The sequence below is a fragment of the Protopterus annectens genome, chromosome 2.part0 (assembly GCF_019279795.1).
Source record: "Protopterus annectens isolate FY-2018-M chromosome 2.part0, PAN1.0, whole genome shotgun sequence".
Classification (NCBI taxonomy): Eukaryota; Metazoa; Chordata; order Ceratodontiformes; family Protopteridae; genus Protopterus; species Protopterus annectens.
In genome coordinates this window covers 690410913-690438611 of record NC_056728.1, presented here as the reverse complement: position 1 = coordinate 690438611, position 27699 = coordinate 690410913, and the positions used below count along the sequence as shown (strand labels likewise).

General features: G+C 40.8%; 1 protein-coding gene across 2 annotated transcripts in view; it reads left to right on the top strand.

Moving 5' to 3' along the window:
* Window positions 1-27699, top strand: part of LOC122793195 (eukaryotic translation initiation factor 4E-like) — an 891923-nt gene that overhangs the window by 332154 nt on the left and 532070 nt on the right. The gene's annotated exons all lie outside the window — the stretch shown is intronic.

Sequence of the window (27699 nt, the reverse complement as noted above, 5' to 3'; positions counted from 1 at the left end):
CCACTTAATGCTCTAACTGGGATGTAAATTAAAGATTAGAGAACAGCAGATGCATCATAAGCTTTTATCAGTCAGCTGACTAAATCAAGATGTTAGCCTTTCTGTTTTCTCATTGTATTACTGCTCTTTGAGGTCCATGTAATTTTAAGTTACTACTGGTAGATATTCTTTTGTGGGTCACTGTTGTATTTGCCACATTAGGGAACTTTGCCATAGGCTGATGTCTAACATCCAGCCAGACATAGTCGAGCACTCTTCTCGTTCGATCAAGCTGATGTCTGCTTCACCTTGATGATACTTGTGTACCTAGTAATAAGGATAACTTCCACCCATACTTTCTTTAGTCCTTTCTTGCCACATTGCTGAAATGTACAGTCTGTGCTCTAGAAAGAAAAGCAGAGCAAACGCTAGTCCATCGGCCTAGGTTTTAGGCTGATGACAGCTGTACCCTATTGGGTACTTTTATATGACTATTTTTTGTTACGATTGTTTTTGTTTTGTTTTTTTTTTCTGAATAAATATTCCTGTGCCGTTCAGTTTACATAAAGTTGTCTTAATGTATGAGCAGTTACGCAAACTACAGTAAGTTTATCTATGAGGCAGATGAATTTTAAAGACTTTTGAGGTAGGTGTATTTATTGTCTTGGTTTAGACAACATTTGAAACTGATTTGGCAGGATTTTAAGCCTGAAATTATCAGAGCAAGATGGAGGCCTGTCCTGTAGTGTCTGAGTTTAAAAAAAGAAAGAAGAAAAAGCTTATCACTTTCTCTGCAGGAGTTGACCATGTAGTCCAACTCTTTCCTGAGTGAGATGACTCGCGTAAGGATCCATGGCTAGAGAGCCCCATGGAGGCATTCGGTCAGCCCCCAGGCTTTACTTCTGTTAATGTCTGAGACCTTTGGTGAAGCACCCTCACTGTGTGTCAGGTCTGTGGGCTATAGCACATCCCACCAGACCCAAAAATTTCCACTGCCTCCTGCTGGGATAGCAGACAGATGTTATACAGGGGCACCACTTTGTCATTACTCAAGGGGAGTGAGGAGTCGTCAGGATCCTTATTGAAGAGGATGTTTACTATGCAGAAATGACTAAACCCAAAGACATATCCACTTGGGCACCAAAAAACCCTGAACAAGTACTTAAACCTAGAGCCCCTTCTGAGATGTAGGTCTTTACCAAGCCTATGCTACAAATGAGCGGGCTGCCTATCCCTCCTACCTCCTCCTTATATCAAGTCTGTGCTCACCTTCTCAAGTCACCTTACAATTCCTATAGAGATTGCAACCTACTGTTTGACTTCCTAAAAATCCAAAGGACACTTTTCTTGAGAGAGATGATCCTGGGGATAAGGAGATTAACTCGGAATGTAGGTCACAGATGTCCTCACCTCTAAACTATGACACAGTCAGTGAAGACGGTGTGGCTTTTGGTTATCCACCAGAAGATCTGTCCTTTGGAGAAAAGTATTTTCAATGCTAGGAAAAAAGGGCTGTTATATGTTATATTTCTATTGTGTTTACTATGGTTGATTTTAGCAGATATGTATGTCTTAAGGATTTTTGAGACCATAGTGTTTTAAATGATTGTTTTCTATAATTCGATTGGTCTTATTATATGCAGTTTTGCACATCTTTTTTATATACAATATCATGATGATTTTGTGTTATTCTATTACAGTTGATTTTACTTGTACGTTTAAGTGAATTATGTTACTGTCTTTTTAATAGTTAATTGCTTTTAATTGACTTCACTATTAAACTCTGTAAGGTCTATTTACATATTGTCTGATGAAGGGGTTGGATCCCTGAAAGCGCTTACTATCCTAATAAACTACGTTTCTGTGGTACAGCTGGTGTTTCTTTTTGTTTAATAGTAGTTCATTGTTTCTTGGTTTTGTTTGCAATGTCTATTAAAGATAGTAGCTTAATAATATTGTCGTGCACTTTTCTATGTAAGATAAAGCCAGTTTGATCAAAGGTGTATTAGATTGGGTAATATATTCTTTAGTCTTTTGACCAGGATAGACATGAACATTTTATAATCGATATTTAATAATGATATAGGTCTGTAGGATGCACATAGTTGGGGGTCCTTACCTTGTTTCAGAATGGGGAAATTATTGAGTACTTCCACGAGGGAGGGAAAATTAAGTCTTGTTTAACCATGGAGAATATGTTTAATAATAACTTTATTGTGTGCTCTGGAAGAATTTTATATATTTCTGGGTTTATCCCATCTAACCCTGGGGCTTTATTATCCTTCAGATTTTTAACTTGTTCCTTCACTTCTGCTAAGGTTATTTGTTTTTATTTAGGGTACTATTTTGCTGTTTTGATAGTTAAGTATTGATATTTTCCTGTAGAAATGTATCTGTTACATCGTCTGAATCTAGTGGTGATTGCATGTCATGGATTGACCGATAATGATTTCTAAGGGCTTCTAATATACCTCCTAAATCAGTTGTTCTGTTTACTGTGTTGTTATTCTTGTATTTAATTTCATTAATGTGATTTTGTTTACTAATTTGTTTGGATCTGATAGCTAATTTATGTAAATGTCTGGGGTTTACTGAATAGGACTATAGTTTAATCTTTTCTATGCTTTTATAGCAACCTTATAATTTAATATTTCTAAATATTTGTGGTTTAGCTTAGAAATTTCAGTAAGTTCTGCTTTATCATTTGATTTTAAATTTAGTTTCAACTTATCTATTTTGGCTTGTAAATCAGAAAGTTCCTTGTCCCATTCCTTTCTCCTTTGAAAATACCAAGCTTTAACTCCACTAAAGATGTGAACTTTTAATGCATCCCAGAGTATGATATCTGTTACTTCACCATTATTGTTTTTCATAAATACATTTATTTCTTTTAATAACCACTCCTTAAAAACTTTTAACTTAGTAATATAGGCTGGGATTCTTTCAGAAATGATCATATCTTTTTTCACAGTCAAGCTGAACAAAAAGGCATTGTGGTCAGAGTGTGGACATGACTGTATTGCAACATCACTTATTTTAGAGTAAAGAGAGTTAGACACACAAGTCTTATCAATATTAGTTATTGTGCCTAATCGGAAAGAATAATGAGTTTATTGAAGTGAATTTTGAACTCTTAAATTATGTATGTCTGTAAAATTCATTGAGGCTATAAAACTGTTTACCTTTTTAGCTTGTGTCTTTAGTTTAACCTTACTATTTTTAGAGGTGTCTTCATCTGATAACAAGCAATTGAAATCTCCTGCTAGAATAATTTCTCACTTTGCATGTAAAGTAGTGAGATCCAAGAATTTTTTCACATATTTAGTTCCTAGACCAGGAATCCAATATGAGTTTACCAGTGTGAAGCATTTCTTATTAACTTCTAGCACTGCTAAGCTTAACATTCCACCTTTATCTGAAAAGGTGTTTAAAATTTTAGATAGTGTGTAAGTATTATTCCATAGTATGAGTACCTTTCCTTTTGGCTTTAAAGCAGGAATCCGTGGAAATTGTAAAACCATTAAATGATAATTTTTGGAAATCCTTCTCCAGCAAGTGAGTTTCCAGCAAGAAGATTATCTGAGCTCTGTGCATTTTAATGAATTTAATTAAACCAGCTCTTTTGACATTGTTATTTAAGCCATTAATATTTCATGATAAGCATTTATATATTATCATTTGTTAAAGTTATATTTAGAGCATCAAAAGTTAAAGTTATATTTAGAGCATCAAAAATACCTTCCATGTATAATGGCTTGAAGTAATTCATGAAGTTGTGTCATGGATGAGTCAAAAATCTTTAGAAACAAATTCTGAAACCAATAACTAAGAAAACATACATACATGGAACATAAAGTTCCAGGTTTAGTTAATAAATTAACTAAACCACCCCTTAACGCCATCTCACACACCAAAAACATACATAAATAGCTTCTGCTTTTAATGTAGTTTATACAAACAGTAAAGCATTTCTAAGGTAACGCAAACAAATATGAACATAAAAAGTCCATCAGGCAATCACAGTGGATTTGTATGTAATATTGTGTAAACCACTACTATGTATTGGAAAATAAGGAGTCAGTTTCACCAATTAACCTAGTTGCTTTATCGGCATAAGCTTCTAATACCTATATATGTTATACCTGTATTACAGTCTCTTGTGTTTATAACTATAACAATACAGTAATTATACCAGTTTACTTATTTCCCCTTCCCTTTTTATACCTTTATATGTTCAAGTAGACTGGTAGTCATGAATGGAAAGAAGAAAGGGAGGAAGAAGAAGAAATAAAAAAGGGGGGACCATATGTTGGTCTATTAATACTAATTGAACAGAATAGAGTGACCTAGAACATTTTAATCCATTTCTACAATGTATGTGGTCATACAAAGATTTGAGTCATAGTATCATAATTGTCATTGCAACGGATCCTGATTTATATTGCTTTAAATCGCTTCAGTGAGAATACCTAATATAGATTAATGTTGCTTAAGCATGAAAGTAGCAGAAGGAAAAGGAGACTCCATCCTATATATATATATATATATATATATATATATATATATATATATATATATATATATATATCTTTGCATTCACAATATTAAAGAAATTGGTTGTTTAAGTAGTCAAATTTTAATATATTATCATTTAGGGCATGCTATCAAAGCAAAGAATGGTATCCTGTCAGACTTTAGTGTTTCAAAGCAACAGACATACAGTAGCATTAAAATGCAATTTTCCTCACTAGACTTTATTTTATTTATTTATTTTTTAGTTTAACCGGGAAAGTCCATTGGGCCTTTTTCAGTGGAGGCCCGGGGAGAAAAGCTCCAAGTACATTCAAAATTATACAAGAAAGTATATACAAAATTTGAGCAGTTAGTACAAGAAATACAAATAATATTGGTAGTTTATACAATTATAGGAGAGGAAGCTCTATGTACAATACAATAATTGTTGGCAGTTAATAGTTATTTTACCAGTTAATACAATAGAGTATATACAGAATATGAGCAGTTAGTACAAAAAACAAATAATATTGTCAGTTTGTACATTTATAGGAGAGGAAGCTTCATGTACACTACAATATTTGACCATTAATACAGTTATAGGAGAGAGCTGTAAGATATATTCACATTTATTGGCAGTTAATACAATGGAGAATAACTGTGAGAAAGGAAATAGGAGAAAGTTAGGGATGTGAGTAGGAACATTCCCAAGTGGAGGATAGATAAGAGTGTAGAAGGGACTTAAAGGCAGAATGATTTTGTGTAGTCCGATTGAGGGGAGGAAGCGAGTTCCATTTTCATGCAAGAGAGAAGGCTAATAGAGATTGGCATGGGGTGCAAAGAGGTTTGTGCAGTTCAAGTAGGTTCTGATTGGTGGATCTAAGAGAATGGCCAGGATGGTGCATTGCAAAAGTGGAGGATAATGAAGGGCAATGGGAAGGATTGAAATTGAGTTTATGGGCAGTGGAGAGTTGAGTGAAAGATAGATGATTAGGAAGTTCTAACCAGTTTAGTGAATGTAAGGAAATGCAGTGGTAAGAGGAAGATTTGGAATTTGTAGCAAACCTGGCAATTTTTTTGTAGCAGGATGCCAGCTTATCCTTAATGGTACTTTGAAGGTTGGTGAGAATTGGAGCTGCATAAAGGAGGGAGGGCAAGAGGTGGAGAGGGTTAGCCTGGCTAAGGTGGTTAGGCAGCGGGTATGCCGGTAAAGCATACCTAGCTTTTTTTGAGTTTTTATGATATATACTCTGAGAAGCTTGGTTTGAGGGACTAGTTCAATGGGGATCATGTTTTGGCTTTTTGTAATGAAGGACTTTTTATCAATTTTGTAGTTCTTGGTCGGGGAGAAAATCATAAGCTTAGTTTTAGTTGCATTAAGGGCTAAATGGTTATTTAGCATCCAGGTCTCAGTGCAACTAAAATCAGTTTGAGTTAGTTCCATAAGTTTGGAGGGAGAATCAGATGAGCAGGTGATAGAATCATCGGCATATTGAACAAGTGTAGCATTTGGGATGCAATGATGGAAGTCATTAATGAAGATATTAAATAATAAAGTGCCTAAGATAGACCCTGGGGGCACTCCTGTGAGGGTATCTTTGGAGTTGTTCCATTTAACGGACTGTTGCCTGTTTGAAAGGTAACTGGAAAACCAATTTATTGTTGGAGGAGAGTGGTTAAGATGTGATAGCTTTGATAGTAATAGGTTATGGGAAATGGTATCGAAGGCTTTAGATAAGTCTAAGAACAGAGGATACAACAATACCAGAGTCTCGGGCATGGTTGACAATGTCAAGGAAAGATAAGAGGGCTGAGGAGGTACTATGGTGGGGTCTGAAACCGTGTTGTGTAGGTGACAGGAGGTTATTGTCGAGGAGGAAGGAAAGAGGTTGTTGGTGAATACATTTTTCAAGTATTTTTGAGATAGGGGAGAGTATGGGTATGGGATGGAAGTTAGAGATGTCATTGTTATTGCCTCCGTTATGTAAGGGGATGATGAATGGTAAAATAATCGCTCCATTAAAGGTCCTAGCTTCTTAAAAATGCATATTTAAAGTGATTCCATACCTTTAGATGCATAAAAGATGAAAAAAATAACCAAAACAAAAGCAGATGTTCATCGTGTTTCACTGTTGCAGTCATCACTGTAGGGTTCTTCCTGCCGGCAGGCAGCCCTCGGTCGGCCAGAATCCTGTTCAGTCATGCTCCCTGACGTCAGAGCGTCAGGAGTACAAAGCTGCCAGCCGACGCCATGTTCTCCAGTCTTTCTTGCCATGCGTTGGAAGTAGTTTGCAAGTGCCGGTCGGCTGATTCCTGATATTTTTTCGTGCTTCAGTCCGAAGACTTACTTCTTCTTCACAAAGCTAAGTACCCCGTTGGGGATACTTTTTTCTTGCTCCAGTCAGATGTCAGAAAAAGTTAATTGCATTTCTTGTGGGAAGCAAATACCTCATAAGGATTTCCACTCTTACTGTATTCCTTGTTTAGGCCCTGACCACAACGTAGCTAGTTGTCGGTTTTGTGCTAGATTTAACCAACGTACTATTAAGTGGAGGTACGATTTTGCTTTTCACTACTTTGGCAGGCGATTTAATTATAAAATTTCGTCGGACACGCTTCCGACTACCAAAGTTCATAAACGACGCAAGGATAAGGACAGGCCTCCGAGGTCCAAATCAGACGACGTTTTACAAGCAGAGCCAGCTACAGGTTCGGCAGTAGTCAGTGAGGCGCTTTCGCAGCCCCTGTCGTCGGCCATTTCAGAACCGATTACCGAAACGGATTCCCACGAGGAGCCAACTAGGCCTTTGAGTACTCCAGCTGCAGGACCTTCGGACAATGCTCCCACGGGTGGGTCCGGAGCTGCTGTACAGGTACCGGCTTCCGAGGGGGTTTTCAGGCCTACTCAGCTTCTGATAAAGGGAAAGCCAAAGACAAAGGCAAAGACTCCTTCTAAATCTAAGACACCAGCCCAGGCCTCTTCTGATCCGGGACCCAAATCTCAGAAACAGCTACTTAAAATGGCGGAGGACTTACTAGCCATGATTAGGGGTTCATATCTCCCTCCAGACAAAAGGCCAAGGAAAGAATTGGATTATGAATCCTCTGATCAGGCATCTATTTCTTCAGTGTCTTCCTCTGAACAGGAATATACTTTCCCTCCTTATGAAGATTCTGATGCTGAGGAATACATTCCATCAGCTTCTCCCCCTGAGGATTTTTCTTTTGGGGAAACTTTACATGACATGAGGGAACATTTTCACTGGGAAGGACAGGAGTACTCTGAATCTAAGAGAAGGCTTAGGGATTTCCTTCTTCTTCCCCAACATAGACCCCTGGCTATTCCTCCTATTTTGGATATTGTGGATGATGCCTTTTCTGAGGCTAATTTAACTCCTGACTCCTTTCCTCCATCCCCTGCTAAGCCTGACAGATATTACAGGGTCCCTGACTCCCACCAGTTCCTTTACAAAAATCCTACTGCTGATCCAGAAACCATTTCTCAGGGCCCTAAGGTTGTTAAGGCCGCCTCTGCTAAAAACCCTATTCTGACAGATAAGGATTTTAGAGCTTTGGAGAGATGGGGCAAAAAAGTGTACACTTCTGCTACTTTATCTATTAGGGCTTTAAATTGTCAATTTCATATGCTAAAATATCAGCAATTCCTGCTGTCTGCTATGAAACAAAAGCTAGGTACCATTTCTGCATGTGCAGATAATAAGGAATTACACGATTTGATGCATGATACTGAGCAAGTGGGGAAGCATGGTTTATACTGTGGATGTTCATCGTGCATACAGCTGCAGTCATAACAGATGGGTTCTCCTGCCGTCAGGCGGTTCCTCGGTCGGCCAAATTCCAAAGTCTAGGTCCAGCGTCGGTTGTCGTCGCTTCTTTCCTGACGTCAGTGCGACAGGGGTATAAAAGAACCAGCCAACGCCGTTTTCTTCAGTCTTTCTTGCCGCGCGGTGCCCGAAGCAGAAGCAGTTCGCAAGTGCCGGTCGGCCAGCTCCTGAGATTACGAAAAATTTGTAACCGAAGTCTTCTTAAAAGCTAAGTACCCGTTGAAACTTTTCTTGCCTCAGACCGATGTCAGACAAAGTTAATAATTGTATTTCTTGTGGGAAGCAAATACCGCATAAAGATTTCCATTTCCTCTGTATACCTTGTTTAGGCCCAGACCATTACGTCTTGGTCTGTCGCTTTTGTGCTACATTCAACAAACGCACTATTAAGCGTCGGGCGGCGTTCGCCCAGCATTATTTTGGAAAAGCATTTAACTATACTATGTCGTCGGATACTCCGACTCCGGTTTTGTTTAAAAAACGCAAAGACAAGAACCGACACTCGAGGTCCGCGGCCTCTACCGACACCACGCCTAAGCCGACTACACGTGGTCCGGTTCTCAGCGAGGCACCAACGCAGCCCCTGATTACCGACGACACATCTTTGGTGGTGTCTCCTGTACCCGAGGTCGCAGTTTCCTCGGCCCACACCCTAACTACAGATACCGAAGCCACGCTTGGCGTTGAAACACAGAATGTGGACAGGTCCACCTCCATGTAAGGTGTCTTCAGACCTTCCTCTTTCTCCATCAAGGCTTTCACCAAGTCTAAAGCTACCATGCACCCTAAGAGACCAGCTACACAGGGCCCATCTCCCGGCCCCATGCCTAAGAAACAGATGCTTAAAATGGCTGAGGATTTAATTACTCTAATCAGAGGTTCTCGGCCACCTCTGGACAAAAGACCCAGAGTGGAGGAAGATTCCCCCTCTTCTGATCAGGGCTCCATTATTTCAGAGCACTCTGATTGTCAGGAACAGTCTTACTCCCCTTTTGAAGACTCTGATGCAGAGGAATCTATTCCTTCTGTATCCCCCCCTGAGGATTACTCATTTGGTGAAACTCTGCATACCTTAAGGGAACACTTCCACTGGGAAAGCCAGGATTATTCAGATTCCAAGAAAAGGCTCAGGGAATTTCTTTTGTTACCCCAGCACAGGCCTCTGGCTATACCTCCTGCCCTGGACATCCTAGATGATGTTTACTCGGAGGCCTGCCTTAACCCGGATTCTCTTCCTCCAGCTCCAGTTAAGCCTGACAGGTACTACAGGGTTCCTGACTCACACCAATTTCTATACAAAAGCCATGCTGCTGACCTAGAAACCATCTCTCAGGGGCCCAAGGGAGTTAAGGCCTCCATTACCAAAAACCCATTGCCTTCCGAGAGAGATTCCAGATCCTTAGAAAGGTGGGGAAAAAAGGTATATACCTCGGCTACCTTATCCATGAGGGCCTTAAACGGTCAGTTTCATATGCTAAAATACCAACAGTTTCTGTTATCTCAATTGAAAAGTAAAATGTCACAACCTGAATAACCAGACATGAAGGAGTTGCAGGATTTGATGCATAGTGCAGAACAAGTGGGTAAACATACCTTACAATGTGGTTTTGATGCTCTAGAGGCTTCATGTAGAGCTGCTGTTACAGGCTCAGTTATATGTAGGCATGCCTGGCTCAAAGAACAAGCCTTGCCTGATCATCTCAAAGCTAAATTACTAGACGCCCCTCTTCAAAAGGATGTACTATTTGGGGATAATGCTGAGGAAGTATTACGGAAAATGGAGGAAAAGGCTAAATCAATGCAAACTGTGAAAGAATTTCTGCAGGTCCAACCCCCACGTTTTAGTAGAAGTTGGCCTTCCAAAAACTGGTCCTTTCCTGCCACAGACAGACCCCAAAGAGGCAGATACAGGCGCCCAAGGGGCAGAGGACAAACACAAGGCTCGTACAGAGGCAGACAATGGCAAGCTCCTTCACAAAGAGGTGGTGAGGACAACTCGCAGTCTTTCAGAAAGCAAAACCAATGACTCTCCCCTTTGCTTGCCAACCAGGTCTCAAATGGCAGCCCCCTTAGGAGGAAAGCTGGCACTATTCTCAAAAAAATTGGCATATTGTCACAAAGGACAAATGGATCCTGGACATTATAAACAGAGGCTACAAATTCCATTTTCATACCCTTCCAAAAATGAAAGGCATGCCAAACCTGCCACACAATCAAAGGGCAGAGGCACAAAAGCAAATTTCAGGTCTTATAAACATGAAAGCTATTCAAGAGGTACCTACACACGAACAAGGTCAAGGTTTTTATTCCAGGCTATTTCTGGTGCCAAGGAAGGGAAAAGATTGGAGACCGATTTTGGATCTTTCCATCCTAAACACATTCCTAAAGATGCTCACTCTACAGCAACTTCTTCCCATGCTGGGCAAGGAGTCTTGGCTGGTAACATTGGACCTCAAGGAGGCATACCTGCATGTCCCAATCAGACAAAATTGCAGAAGATACCTCAGATTTCTTGCAGGTTCAACGCATTATCAATTCTCTGCATTGCCCTTTGGTTTATCTACTGCGCCCAGAGTATTCACGAAATGCCTGGCATCAGTAATTGCCTACTGCAGACTTCAAGGGATACAAATATACCCTTATTTGGACGACTGCCTGATCCAAGCGGACAGCAAGCACATTCTTCTGAAACATCTGGTTTATGTAATAATATTATTAAACTATCTAGGATACACAGTCAACAAAGAGAAATCAAGACTAATACCCTCTCAGAAGATAATTTTCCTGGGTGCCAATTTGGACAGAAACACCCAGGTGGCCTACCTCACGCCAGAGAAGCAGGGGCAACTAATTCAATATTTCAGAACACTGGCAAATTGCACCAGGCTGACTGCAAGGAAAATCCTGCAGGCTCTGGGATTCATGGCATCTTGCATCTTACTAATCCCATGTGCAAAGCTGCATATGAGAAAACTACAATGGTACCTAAAAAACATATGGTCTCAACACAGCCACAGTTTGGAAACAATAATACCATTAATTCCATGTCTGCAAAAGGAATTTCTGTGGTGGGCTCAAGCATGCCAAACAAACACAGGTCTTCCATTCAGCAAGCCTCAAGCAAATCAAGTCATCACAACAGACGCCTCGGAGTACGCCTGGGGGGCGCACATGACAGACCGGTGCATTCAGGGCAGATGGACCCAAAAAGAAAAGCACCTTCACATCAATCAAAAAGAAATGCTAGCAGTGATAAATGCTATTATAGCTTTCAAGGACCTTCTACAAGCAGGTCAGCTGTTGATAAGAACAGACAACACCACAGTTATGTGGTAAATAAACAAACGGGGAGGAACACATTCTTATCCCCTATGCAGACTGGCCATGTCACTTTGGAACATGGCCATGGACTTACAAATGGAACTACAAGCACAGTACTTGCCAGGCAAGGAAAACACGCTGGCAGACAACCTAAGCAGGAATATGACAGATCCACATGAATGGAAGTTGCATCCAAAAGTTTTTACAGAAATAATCCAAGAATGGGGAAGGCCAGACATAGATCTCTTTGCCTCTCACAAAAATCATCAATTGACAAAATTCTGCTCAAGGCTCTTCCATCCAAAGGCCTGGAGAGTGGACGCTCTCTCTTTCAGTTGAACATCAAGGACCGTTTATGCCTTCCCACCTCTTCCTCTGCTGCCCAAAGTCCTATTGAAGACCAAAGCACACAGGCCAAAGATGATCCTCATTGCTCCGGACTGGCCAAGGCAACACTGGTACCCACTCCTGAGGAGCCTGCCGCATTCCCCACCATGGACCCTGCCTCTAATGCCTCTTCTTTTGACTCAGCACAGCTTCAAAACTCTTCACAGTCAGCTGAAAACACTCAATCTAGCCGCTTGGAAGATTCCTTAGCATCGCAGCAGGCCCTGCTCTCCAAGGAGGTGCAGGATGTCATTTTGGAGGCCAGAAGGCCATCAACTAGAAAAGCTTAGTCTGCAAAATGGAAACATTTTTGTGTTTGAAATGAGAAAAAGGGCCAGTACCCTGGAAAACTGAATTTACCTCAAATACTACAATATTTGGCTGAACTGCTAAGCAGTGGACTTTCGTTCTCCTCCATCAAAATCCATGCCTCAGCCATTTCTGCAGAATACAACACTGATCCACCTTTATTCTCTCACCCTCTATTAAGACAGTTCCTCAGAGGGGCTAAGAATTTAAGACCTCCAAGAAAACAACCAATACCTGCTTGGGATCTTAATTTCATTCTGGAAAAACTGACTTTGCCTCCTTTTGAACCAGCTGCCTCATCAGATTTACAATATTTGTCCTGGAAAACAGCTTTCCTTCTGGCTATCACTTCAGCTCGGAGAGTTTCAGAACTACAGGCTCTTATGGCTGTCCAGCCTTTTATCATCTTCCATCAGGACAGAGTTTCATTACGTACCAACCCGTCCTTTATGCCTAAAGTGGTATCCAGGGTAGCCTTAAATCAGGCCATACATTTACCTACTTTTTATCCTAATCCTCGAAACAAAGGGGAGAGATTACTGCATTCCTTGGATATCCACAGACAACTGCGTTATTATCTGGACAGAACAAAACCTTTCTGAAAATCAGAACAGCTTTTTGTGGCCTATGCGGTAGGAGCTCAAGGAAAGTCAATATCCAAACAGACAATCTCAAAATGGATAGCCCACTGCATGCGCTTTTGCTATTCCTTTCATGGCAAAACTGTACCTACAGGCATTAGAACTCATTCTACCAGGGCCACAGCCACCTCTGCAGCCTTCCTCAGAGGAGTTCCTACCAGGGATATTTTAGAAGCAGCCACTTGGAGTTCTGTGCATACCTTCTCCAAGCACTACAACCTGCGATTATACTCCAGATCTAGAGCAGGCTTTGCCACTGCAGTCTTGCAGGGCATTTTGGCTCCTCCTAGCTCCACCTAGTGCCTACCACCCCTTTCTTAGCTTTGGGATTCTACCCATCTGTTATGACTGCAGCTGTATGCACGATGAACATAGTACAGTTTTGTACCTACCATAAATGTAGATGTTCGAGTGCTAATACAGCTGCAGTCCAGGTTTCCCTCCCTCCTTCCCTCTAGGGTGTTCTTTTATGGTGTATTTGCTTGCAACTACTGGTCTTTGATTATATTGCATTGCATTATTACATAATTTTATGTATTGCCTTCCTTCTGGGGGCACCTGACATCTGGGGCAAGAAAAAACTGAAGAAAATGGCGTCGGCTGGTTCTTTTATACCCCTGTCGCACTGACGTCAGGGAAGAAGCGACGACAACCGACGCCGGATCTAGACTTTGGAATTCGGCCGACCGAGGACCCGCCTGACGGCAGGAGAACCCATCTGTTATGACTGCAGCTGTATTAGCACTCAAACATCTACATTTTTGGTAGGTACAAAACTGTACTTTTTGATGCCTTGGAGGCTTCATGCAGGGCGGCTGCCACTGGCACAGTCATTAGAAGGCATGCTTGGTTAAAGGAACAAAACTTACCTGATCAAGTGAAAGTTAAGTTACTGGATGCTCCTGTTCAGCATAATGTTTTGTTTGGGTCTAAGGCTGAAGAGGTGATAAAGAAAATGGAGGATAAGGCAAAATCCATGCAAACGGTTAAGGATTTCTGACAAGTTCAGCCCCTAAGATTTAGCAGAAATTGGCCAACTAAAAATTGGTCCTTTCCCAGCTCGGACAGGCCTCAGAGGGGTAGATATAGGCGTTCCAGAGGGAGAACCCAAGCACAGACCTCTTACAGATCTAGACAGTGGAGTGCTTCCACCCCCAGGAGTGGAGAGGACAAACCTCAATCTTATAGAAAACAGGCTCAATGACTCCCTCTGCATGGCTCCAGGAACTTCTCTCCTGGAAGCCCCTCTAGGAGGAAAACTCTCTCTTTTTCAACAAAATTGGAATTACATAACCCAAGACCAAGTGGGTTCTGGATGTAGTTTCAAGATGTTACAAATTCCACTTTCATCCCTTGCCAAGACCAAACGGATGACCAGACCTACCAAAACACCAATGGGCAGAGGCATTAAACCAGGTGGGATCCCTCATGGCTATGAGGGCCATAGAACTGGTTCCACAATCCGAGACTGGGCAAGGCTTTTACTCAAGGCTCTTTCTAGTTCCCAGAAAACAAACTTCATGGATATCCATCCTGGATCTGTCAGTCTTAAATACTTTCCTGGAGATACCAAAGTTCAAGATGCTTACTCTGCAGCAGCTCCTGCCAATGTTGAGCAAAAATGCATGGATGGTGACATTGGATTTAAAGGAGGCTTACCTACACATCCCTATCAGACAGGAGTGCAGAAAATACCTCCGGTTTAAGGCCGGCTCAAAACATTACCAATTCTCTGCGCTGCCCTTTGGCTTGTGTACTGCGCCCAGGGTCTTCACCAAGTGCCTGGCACCAGTAGTAGCTTTTTGCAGACTCAAGGGAATTCAAATTTACCCTTATCTGGACGACTGCCTTATTCAAGCAGACAGCAAGGATGTCTTACTCCAGCACCTGGAATTTGTTCAAAATCTACTCAAGTACCTGGGATTCACTGTGAACATAAAGTCAAATTTGACCCCCACACAACAGATAACTTTTCTGGGTGCTCTTCTAAACACAACAACCCAGATGGCATTCCTGACATCCGAAAAACAACTACAGCTGGCTTCAACTTTCAAAACCTTGGCGTTAATGTCTCGGCTAACTGCAAGGAAATTCCTGCAGTCTTTGGGTTACATGGCCTCCTGCATCCTTCTGATACCAAATGCAAGACTACATATGAGAAAAATACAATGGTACCTAAAAAGTGTATGGTCCCAGCATTGCCACAGTCTAGACACACAGATTGCAGGCTTGCCTTGCCTACAAAAGGAATTCCATTGGTTGACCATGGCATGTCTTCACAACAAAGGGAAAGCCTTCAGTCTGCCTCCAGCCAGCCAAGTGTTAACCACGGACGCCTCGGATTACGCATGGGGAGCCCACTTGCAGGGGAAAGGCCTGCAAGGTTTTTGGACAGAGGATCAGAAGCACCTACATATCAATTTAAGAGATGTTAGCTGTACAGAATGCCCTCTTGGCTTTCAGGGATCTTCTACAACCAGGACAACTACTAATACGGACAGACAGCACCACAGTTACGTGGTACATAAACAAGCAAGGGGGTTCACACTCCTACCCCCTTTGCAGACTAGCCATGACTCTATGGAACACAGCTCTAGCTTGCGAAGTGGATCTACAAGCTCAGTTCCTGCCAGGGAAACAAAATATTCTGGCAGACAGCCTGAGCAGGAACCTGTCGGACCCACATGAGTGGATGCTAGACACCCAAATATTCAAGATGATTACAGAAGCCTGGGGTTGCCCGGACATATATCTATTTGCATCCCCCCCTCAACTACCAGTTACAGATTTTTTGCACAAGGACATTTCACAAACTAGCATGGAAAGTGGATGCACTTTCATTCAGTTGGAGAAACCTCTCTGGGTATGCCTTTCCTCCACTACCTCTTCTTCCACGGGTGTTATTAAAGATCAAGCAGGACAAACCCAAGATGATTTTACTGGCCCCAAATTGGCCTCGTCAATTCTGGTACTCAACACTGATGAATCTATCCCAGGAGCCTCCTTGGAGTTTACCTCCAATTCCAAATCATTTGCCCCAACACCAGGGCCAGGTTCTGCACTCTCATATCAAAACACTCAGCCTGGCAGCTTGGCGAATTCAGGGTCTATGATTAGTCCTACCCTTCCCAAACAGGTCATGGATGTCATCTTAGAAGCCAGACGGCCTAGCACTAGAAAATCTTATGCAGGTTAATGGAAGAGATTTTGCACCTGGATGCATACTCAGGATTCGGATCCTGTCATTCCTAATATCCCACTGATTTTACTTTACCTGACAGACATGCTACATAAGGGTTTATCCTTCTCCTCCATAAAAATACATGCCTCAGCTATCTCTGCCCATTACTGTACAGATCCTCCAATCTTTTCGCATCCACTTCTGAAACAATATCTCAGAGGAGCAAAGAATTGAAGGCCTCCTAGGACACCCCCCATACCTGCCTGGGACCTCAACTGTGTTCTGGAAAAACTCACTCTGCCTCCTTTTGAGCCTGCTGCCACATCTGATATTAAGTATTTATCATGGAAGACAGCTATCCTACTGGCTTTGAATTCAGCCAGGAGAGTCTTGGAGTTACAAACACTCATGGCTGTGGAACCTTATATTATTTTTCACCAAGATAGGGTGTCTTTAAGGACTAATCCTACTTTCATGCCTAAAGTGGTTTCCAAAGTGGCTTTAAATCAAACTATTCACCTGCCAACTTTTTTCACTAATCCACAAAATAAGGGTGAAAGGATCTTGCATTCCTTGGATGTACACAGGCAACTTCGTTTTTACCTGGACAGAACCAAGGATATCAGGAAAACACAGCAACTGTTTGTTTCTTATGCAACACATTCCCAAGGCAAAGCTATTTCAAAACAGACCATTTCTAAATGGATTGCTCATGGAATCAGATTTTGTTACTGTCCTCATGGAAAGCAAATCCCAGAAAAAATTAGGACTCACTATACCAGAGCTGCTGCTACTTCAGCTGCCTTTCTCAGGGGAGTACCTACCAAAGATATTTTGGAAGCTGCAACTTGGAGTTCAGTGCATACTTTCTCTAAGCAGTATAATCTCCCTCTTTACTCTAAGTCTAGGGCAGGCTTTGCTTCTGCATTCTTGCAGGGCCTTCTAGCCGCCCCTTCTACTCTATAACCACCACCCTTTATCTCAGCTATGGGATTCAACCCTACAGTGATGACTGCAACAGTGAAGCATGATGAACATAGTACAGTTGTGTACACTTATCATAAATGTAGATGTTCGAGTGTCTTCACTGTTGCAGTCTGGGTTACCCACCCTCATGTCCCCTCTTATACTTTCATTAGTATGGTTTCCTACTTCACCCTTCCTCTGAGGTGTATTTGCTACAGGGTATGGGGTTTGTTGTATGTTACATTTTTGTTTTACTATTAGCCTTCACTTTTGGCACCTGACATCTGGGGCAAGAAAAACTGGAGGACATGGCGTTGGCTGGCAGCTTTGTACTACTGACGCTCTGACGTCAGGGAGCATGACTGAACAGCCGACACTGGACCCAGACTTTGGGATTCTGGCCAACCGAGGGCTGCCTGCTGGCAGGAAGAACCCTACAGTGATGACTGCAACAGAGAAGACACTCGAACATCTACATTTATGGTAAGTGTACACAACTGTACTTTTTTCTTCTAGTTTCATTCTCAGCTTTACTTCCTGGATTCTGAGTCATGCATGAGTTCAAAGGTTGTGTGATGTCATCGCTCACTGTATTCTTGCTTCCAGCTTCCCTAGCTTGCTGCTAGTGCCCTGTAGATGCTCATGCTCATGAAGAAACAGTCACAGAGGCTTAGAAAAGGCATTTTTGGTGGGAATTTCAAACAACTAAGATTTCTCCATTCTAAAGAAGCATAAAAAGTGCACGAGCAACCTCCACAGTGGGAAAAAAAACGGTCCTTCTCTAAAAATGTTGGGAAAGTAAGATTTTCCCCATAAATCAATAATTTACATCCCTTAAACTAAATTAAGAATTAAAATTAGAGCATTTAGTTAATGTAAATCACTGAATGTTGATATATTACACTAAGAAATGCAGATTTTAAGTAAAGGCATGTATATTAATCATGATATGAACATCTTTCAAAAATGTCAAGAGGAAACACTAAAGCATTTCCTAAGGGCACTTTTGTTGTGAGCATTCCATACATTGTAGTCATAGTAGACTAAACAGTAAACTCTAAAGTGTTACCCCACCACTAATACACATGAATGCTTTACTTTGGAAATTATGAATTAATAGTAAGATAGCATGGCTTTTATATCCCAAATGAATATATAATGAAGTTAACTGTGCCCCGGTTATGTTCATTTGCAAATAGAGAAAACAACAAATTTTTTGTGTTTTTGTTTTTTTTTTCTATTTTTTTGCAGTTCATTTTGTTCTATCATTTGTTCATTCTTTTTTTTTTTGTGCTTGTTTGTTTTTTGTCATTTTATTTTTTTTTCATTTTTTTTTTGTTTCTATTTTTGTTTTCATTTTTTTTCTTTTTTTTTTCTTTTGTTTTTCTGTTTTCATGGGCATATGTTTTTGTGCAGGTTTTTTCTATTTTTTTTCTATTATGTCTTGTTTTTGGTTTCATTTTTTTTTTTCATTTTTTTATTTTGACAGAGATAGCAGAAAATGTGTATTTTATAGATATATGACATGGGATAGACATATATTTTGTATAGTGCATATATAGTTGTATATATATACAGTTTTGTTTTTTTTGTAATATAAATTTTCTGCAATAGTATTCACATGTTTTTTTTTTATTGTACAGAATGTGATTAGCATATGCAGATGAACAATTAGTGTATGTTTAAACATTTCATATATTTCTTAGCTTTTTCTTATGCATTTATTTACTGTTATATATGCTAAAGTTTGTTTCAAATTATTACATATCATTTTAAACAATCAAATTGTAACACATTTTGAAGTATAGCACTAGAAAAAGATAGCACAAAATTTTTATAAGAAGCTCTGAATATAGTGGCACAGATGTATTTACAAAAGTTATATAAACAAAAGTAGCATATAAAATATGTATTTTTCAGTTTTGCTATATCAATAAGTGTTCTTTTTCACAATTTTTTTTTGTTTTTTTGGGGGCATATTTCATTTTGTTTATTTGTGGGGCTGTGTGTGTTCTTTTGTCTGTGTTTTTGTGTTTTTTTTGTGTTTTGTTTTCTTTCTTTTTTTTCATTTTCTATGTTTTGTTTCATTTTTTGTTTTTATTTTTTTTTTTCTTTTGGCATTTTTTGTGTGTTTTCTTTCTTTGTTTTCTATTTTTCTTGTTTGTTCTAGGTGGTTGTTATTTTTTGTTTTTTATTTTTTTTTTTTTTTTTATTTTTGTATATTTGATATATAGATTGTCATTTATGTAATAACTAAATAAGTTTCTATTAAAGGTTGTTCTATGTGGTCTATAAGGTTCTTTTTTTCAGTATTTTTTCTTTTTTCTGTCATTTTTCTGTGTTTTTTTTGGTTTTTTTTTCTTTTTTTTCTTGATTTTTGTGTACTTGTTCATTGTCTTTTTCTTTTTTTTTTTTCTTTCTGTGTTTTTGTCTATTTGTTTTCTTGTTTTTTGTCTTATCTTTTTGTTTGTTTGTTTTGTTCAGTTTTCAGTATTTTTTTTTGTTCATTAGGTATGTGTATTTTTGTTTTTTTATATTTTAGGAGATGAAAATATACTGTTTTTCAAATTAGACTAGTTTTATTAATATTGTTTAATAAAATAATGGAGGTTATATAATAATACTTGTGTTTTTCATGTGTGTTTTCATCATTTTTCATTTTTTATGTTCAGTGGTATTTTTTATCTGTATTAAATGGTGTCTGAATATACAGGCATAGGTTTTTACAGGTTTATCATAGTTAGGTGTTTATAGTTTTTTTTTTACAGATAGTGGCAGAGAGTTATAGCAGTACAGCATATTATGTACATAATATGTGATGATGTTTTGTATAGACAAACAGACATATTCTTTTTATAGATCAATCATTTTATTTTATAGCTTTTTATATATATTTTTTTTTATCTTTTTTAAAAAAAACTTTTTTTAAACAAATTTCATTGTTAATAAACAAAAAAAAATTTAGCAATTGTGTTTCTATGTTTGAAAAAATTCACAATAAATTTTTGTTTTTCTGTTTGTGTTTTTTTTGTGTTTTGTGCAGTATACACAATAAGGTTTTACCTTGTTGTTGTTTTTTCATTTGTTTTTTACATTTTTTTTTTTTTCTTTTTTTTTTTTGTTGGTTTTTTGTTTTTCTTTGTGTTGCTTTTTCTATTTTGTGTCTTTTTTTTTCTTTTATTTTTTCTTATTATTTTTTTTTTATTTTTTTTTTGCTTTTTATTTTTTTTTTTTTTTGTTTGTTTTTTTTTTTTTTTATTTTGTTGTTTATGGTATTTAAAAAATTTTAAAAAAAAATAAAAAAAAATATCTCTTGTTTTTCCTGCTTTACTAGTTTGGTCAGTTTCAGAGTTGCTTTGATTCACAGGCTTTGGTTGTAATTCCTGTGTACTGTTTCCTTGCCTTATTTTGGGGAAGGAAGCTACCTTACTTACCAGTGGGAGTGGGGAAGCATTGGGCTGCTGCTTTGTCCAGTTTTTGTGAGGTTTCAGCCAGTAACTAGTAGTTTTATTGGTCGTTTTGGGCCAGTTTCTAGCTTTTTCCAGCCCCCTGGTATAAAACTTTCAGCTTGTACCTACTCAGCACAGACTCCATGTGGGCCAGCAGAGTAATCCAGGCTGCGAGAGCTGAATACAATTTTCTTGATACTAAGTATATTTTTGTTGATTTCCTCATCTCAATACCTAGCAACAGTATTGCGCCTGCCTTTTTGTTACATTGAAGCTGTTTACTGCATTTAACTTAATATTGCACTTGGAATCCTTGTTTGTTACTATTTGACTGTATTTGTAGCAAATTCTTCTGTGTAAGCTGTAGTAGATGATTCATAGCATTTATAAGTGTTTGCTGTACCTGTTTCTGCCTGTTTTGTGAAAAAAAGAAAAAAAGAAAAATATCTCTTGTTTTTCCTGTTTTACTAGTTTAGTCCAGTTTCAGAGTTGCTGATTCCTGGGCTTTGGTTGTAGTTCCTGTGTACTGTTTTCCTTGCCTTATTTGGGGAAGGAAGCTACCTTACTTTCCTGCTTTACTAGTTTAGTCCAGTTTCAGAGTTGCTGATTCCTGGGCTTTTGGTTGTAGTTCCTGTGTACTGTTTCCTTGCCTTATTTGGGGAAGGAAGCTACCTTGCTTACCAGTGGGAGTGGGAAGCATTGAGCTGCCTTTTTGTCCAGTTTTGTGAGGTTTCAGCCAGTAACTAGTAGTTTATTGGTCGTTTTGGGCCAGTTGCGAGCTTTCTCCAGCCCCTGGTATAAAACTTTCAGCATGTACCTACTCAGCTCAGACTCCACGTGGGCCAGCAGAGTAATCAGGGCTGCAGAGAGCTGAATAAGCGAAGCTTTTCTTGATTCTTAGTATATTTTTTGTTGCTTTCCACATCTGAATACCTAGCAACTGTATTTCCTTTCTGTTACATTGAAGCTGTTTTTACTGCATTTAACTTAATATTGCACTTGGAATCCTTGTTTGTTACTATTTGACTGTATTTGTAGCAAATCCTTCTGTACAGCTGTAGTAGCTGATTCATAGCATTTATAAGTGTTTGCTGTACCTGTTTCTGCCTGTTTTGTGAAAAAAAAAGAAAAAAAGAAAAAAATATCTCTTGTTTTTCCTGCTTTACTAGTTTAGTCCAGTTTCAGAGTTGCTGATTCCTGGGCTTTGGTTGTAGTTCCTGTGTACTGTTTCCTTGCCTTATTTGGGGGAAGCTACCTTGCTTTCCTGCTTTACTAGTTTAGTCCAGTTTCAGAGTTGCTGATTCCTGGGCTTTGGTTGTAGTTCCTGTGTACTGTTTCCTTGCCTTATTTGGGGAAGCTACCTTACTTACCAGTGGGAGTGGGAAGCATTGAGCTGCCTTTTGTCCAGTTTTGTGAGGTTTCAGCCAGTAACTAGTAGTTTATTGGTCGTTTTGGGCCAGTTTCTAGCTTTTTCCAGCTAGTCACTGTTCCCACGAGAGGAGAAAATATACTAGATCTCATTGTCACAAACATGGGGACAAAATGCTCCACACCGGAAGTATATCCCTCATTGGTGAGATCTGATCATAAACTAATCTCACTGGAAATCCACATCCCGCCCCCACCCCAAACAAAAAAGACCATAGTGAAGAACTTCTCTAAAGCAAACTTCACACTACTCAAGACTGGTGTGGTATCCTTCAAGGCCCCTGAGTCAGAGGAAACCACAACCCAAGCTTTTGAAGCCCTTACAAATGCCTTCTATGAACACCTCCAGGACTGCATGGATCAGGCAATCCCAAATAAAACCAAGACTCTTTCCACAAAGGGCAAACGTCCAGTCTGGTGGACCCCAGCCATTAACAAACTTTACAATAAGAGGAGAAAGCTATTACATGATAGAACAAAATCCATAAAAGGGAAGTCACCCCTGATCATTATTAGTAAAAAATTACGAGCACTCATAAAATCAACTAAGGCCAATTTTGAGAGAAAAATTGCCATGGATTCAAAGGACAATCATAAGGCCTTTTCAGCTATGTTAGGAACCTGGGTGGAAACTCACAGATATGCTCAGAATTAGTCCAAAATGATACAAAAATCACTGAACCCACAGACATTGCCAACATACTGGCAGACAGGTTCAGTGCAAACTTCACCCCTCTCCCCTAAAGGAGAGATAACTATCGCAGCCGAGTGTAGCCTCCCGGACATCTCAAATGCGCAGGTGAAAGCTGCTCTCTCTAAAGCTAAAAACACAGCATCAATGGGACCGGATGGTGTCCCCGGCTGTGTGCACCACGAGCTAAATGAGGAATTAAACCCGCACATAAGGCAGCTGTTTAATCTCAGCCTTACCACAGGATCGTGCCCAAGGAGTGGCGACGGCAACTGTGGTCCCACTCCACAAAGGTGGCGCCTCTAACGGACCCTGGTAATTACCGCCCCATAAGCTTAACAAGTCTAGTCTGCAAAGCTATGGAGAGGATCATAATGGAGCTCATAAACAAAGATATAGGGACTTGCAGACATTGGACCCGACCCAGTTTAGCTTTGTCAAGGGAAGATCATGCCTTTTGATCTTGGTGGGCTTCTTGAAATAGTCACCAAGGCCATTGATGAGGGAAAGGCAGTCCATACAGCCTACCTTGACCTTGCAAAGGCTTTAGACACAATATCCCACTCGGTATTGTAGAAAAACTACCAGCTTAAATGTAAACCCATATGTCACAAGATGGGTTGCAAACTGGCTTAAGGACAGAACCCACAGGGTTAGAGTTGCTGGCGCTGTGTCAGACTCCAAGCCGGTCACAAGTGGTGTCCCACAGGGTCGGTCCTTGGCCCCCTATTGTTTGGCATCTACTTCTCAGAAGTACAGGCCAACATGGGAGGACTTGGCTGACAAAGTTTGCAGATGACTGCAAACTGGGCGCCATAGTGGAAAGTGCATCGGACACTGATATCCTTCAGAAGGGACTCACGGAAACAGATAGCTGGTGCCAGAGCCATGGCCTGAAGTTAACGCCAAAAATGTATAGTCATACCCTTGGGAAAAACAAGGTAACCCCAAGCTACCATATAGGTGGCAATCCACTAAGCACAGAAGAGGTTATCAGGGACCTGGGGACCCAGGTTGACAGTGGCCTTTCTTTGACACTCACATTGCTAAAGTGGTTAGAAAGACCTTCTACATTGCACACCTTATCATGAAGGGATTCACATCCAGATCTAGTGAGGTCATTGTTCCCTGTACTCTTCACTTATCAGACCAATGATCGAGTACAATGCCCCATTCGGGATGTATCTCACCCGACATCTGCAGCAATTGGAGAGACCCCAAAAGTTCCTCACCAAAAGGATAAAGGGACTCCAAAATCTGTCATATGCTGCCAGATTGAAGAAACTCCAGCTCTATTCAGTCGCATACCGTCTGCTCAGAGGTGACATGTGCCTGACATACAAGGCCATGTCCAACCCGGAATTAATGGACATGCTCCACCTCAAAAAATCCAAATCCACCAAAACCACTAGAGCAAGCGACTTAAACCTTAGCACGGATATAAATAGGACATGCTGGAGGGATAGATTTATCACTCAGAGACTCCCTATGCTGTGGAATAAAATCCCGGTCCATGTGAGGCAGAGCACCTCGCTGACTCTGTTCAAGAGAAATCTAGACCTGTGGATGGGAGATCGTAGGTTTACCCCGGGAATCATCTCTGGGTCACTGCTGGACAGAGGCACAACAAACTAATGGGCACAGTATTTTTTCATATAAGGGGTGGCGTAAGCCACAATAATTTGGGCTAGGCTTATAAATGCCTTTGGGCAGATAGCCTAGTATAAACCTATGAACCTATGAACCTATGAACCCTGGTATAAATGCTTAAACGCTGTTAAGCTGATTTAGCGATTTAATGGAGCTGCCACTGTTGCACACTAGGGCAGTGCCGGTTAAGCAGGTTTAAACTATTCGGGCTACCTAAAGTCCACTCTTCAAATTTTCCCTTAAAACTACCTTCCTCGAGCTATACTACTGATCAAATCAGCGTATCCTATAACTAAAAAGATCAACTCTACTTGACTCCAAGTAGACTATTCTCTATCTATTAAACCTAGCACTTGCTCCTACAGTACTTATTACCTTGATACGGCACTCTTGTCATAGATAGTACCCCAAAAAGGCAACCCCCCATTTCTCGGTCACCCACGTCCCCCGGAATCTTTTTTTAAAGTTTTTCGTCTACCCTTCTAGCATGTCGAGGGATCAGTTGCTAGTGTCCTCTCCTGCTCAGCTGGTGAACCTGAATATTGAGGCAATGTTTCAATTGCCTCATGTACACAGAACAACCCTTTCCTCCTCCCACAAAACACAAATACATGCGAGAGATGCAACTATACGGCCAAACTGGAGGCTGAGCTCTCTCAACATAGGACTGGCAAGACCATCTTCGTCAGGAGGAGAAGGTTACCACACACACTATAGACCCAGTCTCACATAGTACCATTACAACCTCAAATCATACACATAAACACACAAAGACATACTCGGAGGCTCTGATCAAAAATCTACCAAAACAACAGAGGCCACCAAAGCAGACACCCAAACAACCACCACCTCAGAACACAACACCCGCAACACATAGACCTCACAGTCAGAGTGTCAAACAGTCACAGCCCTTAAGGCCAAACACAATGCCAGACACACTAGTCATTGGTGACTCCATAGTCAGACACACTGATGTCCCGCCACCAGACTGAGTAAGGAGAAGGTCACAGTAAGCTGCCTGTCGGGCGCTAGAATCCACCACATAACGCAAGCACTCAGGTCTCTCAACAGCAGGTACAAATATGACTCAGTCATTGTCCACGCTGGTGTAAACGACCTGAGACGACCTCCTTGGACTACATGAAAAGAGACATTGAGGAGCTCTCTGATTATGTAGCCCAGGCAGGTATGACCCTGACCTTGAGCAGTATCCTACCTTCACCAAGAATGATGCCACAATACAGAGATAAGATGATCAGCTTTAACAATTGGCTTAAACACTGGTGTCATTCAAAGGGGATCCAGTATCTGTCTGCCTGGGATGACATGCTGGACAAGCCACGCTGCTTCGCAAGGGACGGCTTGCACCTGTCACCCTGGGATTCCGGATATTGGCAAAGGCTCTTGCCACCCCATAGTGCCTTTTTAGGCAAGGCTCAAATTCTAAACCTACCACCCTAGAACACAAAAAGGAAAAAACTAAGGGTAATGCTGCTCAATGCCAGAAGTCTAAATCTCAAAATGCACGACTCGAGGCCCTTCTCAGTATGGAGAACATTGATGTCTGTGCTGTGACAGAAACCTGGTTCAAGGCTCCTGAGAGCACCCCAGCTATCAGGTTTTACCTCATATCATGCCCGGCCCCAAAATCCGGACAATACCAAGAAAGGAGGGGGGCTATCCATATTCATCAAGGACACCCACACCTCAAGACTGGTGGCAACGCACGATGCATCGGAGACCATCCAGGTGCAATTAACCATAGGCAAGACTGCTCTGCAAATTGTAGCATGTTACAGGCCACCCTCACAAACTCAGGAAACTCACATGGCCTTCCTGAAAACACTAGAGGGGATAAATGTATCGCCAAACACCATCATACTAGGTGACTTCAATTACCCTAATATAGACTGGGAACACTACTCAAGCCCAAACACCCTAGCCCAAAAGTTCCTGGAATTCATAAACTCAAATGCCATGGAACAACTAGTCACCATCCCCACAAGAGGAGATAACATACTTGATCTCATCATCACGAACATGGGAGCACAATGTTCAACACGGAAGTGTACCCCTCACTGGTGAGATCAGATCACAAACTAATCTCGCTGGAGGTCCTCATCCCACCACCTCCTGAAATAAAAAAGACCACAGTAAAGAACTTCTCATAAGCCGACTTCACACTTCTAAAGACTAGTGTGGTCTCCTTTCAGGCGCCCGAGCCGGTGGAAAACAATACTCAAGCCGCTGAATCACTTACAAACGCCTTCTACCAGCACCTGCAGGACTGCATGGATAAGGCAATCCCAAGCAAAACAAAGACTCTTTGTACCAAAGGCAAGCGTCCAGTCTGGTGGACCCCAGCCATAAACAAACTCTACAACAAAAGGAGGAAGCTACTACAAGATAGAGCAAAATCCTTAAAAGTTAAGACACCCTTGATCACTATAAGTAAAAAACTAAGAGCTCTCATAAAATCATCCAAAGCAAATTTCGAGAGAAAAATAGCTAAAGACTCAAAAGACAATCATAAGGCCTTCTTTAGCTATGTTAGAAACCTAGGAGGAAACTCCCAGATATGCTCAGAACTAGTTCAAAATGATGTGAAGATTACTGATCCTACAGACATTGCCAACATACTGGCTGACAGGTTCAGTGCAAACTTCTCCCCTCCCCAAAGGAGAGATATCTATACCAAATGAGTGCAGCCCCCAAACATCTCCAGCGCCCAAGTGAGAACTGCTCTCTCCAAAGCAAAAACACAGCATCCATGGGACCCGATGGTGTCCCCGGCTGTGTGCTCCACGAACTCAATGAGGAATTAAACCCACAGCTAGGACAGCTGTTTAATCAAAGTCTTACCTCTGGATACGCACCCAGGAGTGGCGCACTGCAACTGTGGTCCCACTTCACAAAGGCGGTGCCTCCACAGACCCTGGAAATTACCGCCCATTAGCTTGACAAGCCTTATCTGCAAAGCCATGGAGAGGATCATAATGGACCTCATAAATAAAGACATAGGGAATTTGCAGACTTTGGATCCAACCCAGTTTGGCTTTGTCAAAGGCAGATCATGCCTTTAAACTTGGTTGACTTTTTGAAACAGTCACCAAAGCCATTGATGAGGGAAAGGCAGTCCATACAGCCTACCTCGATCTGGCTAAGGCCTTCGATACAATACCCCACTCGGGTATCATTGAAAACTCATCAGCTTAAATGTTAACCCATACATCACAAGATGGGTTGCAAACTGGCTGAGTGACAGAACCCACAGGGTCAGAGTTGCTGGCGCCATGTCAGACTCAAAGCCTGTCACAAGTGGTGTCCCACAGGGCTCAGT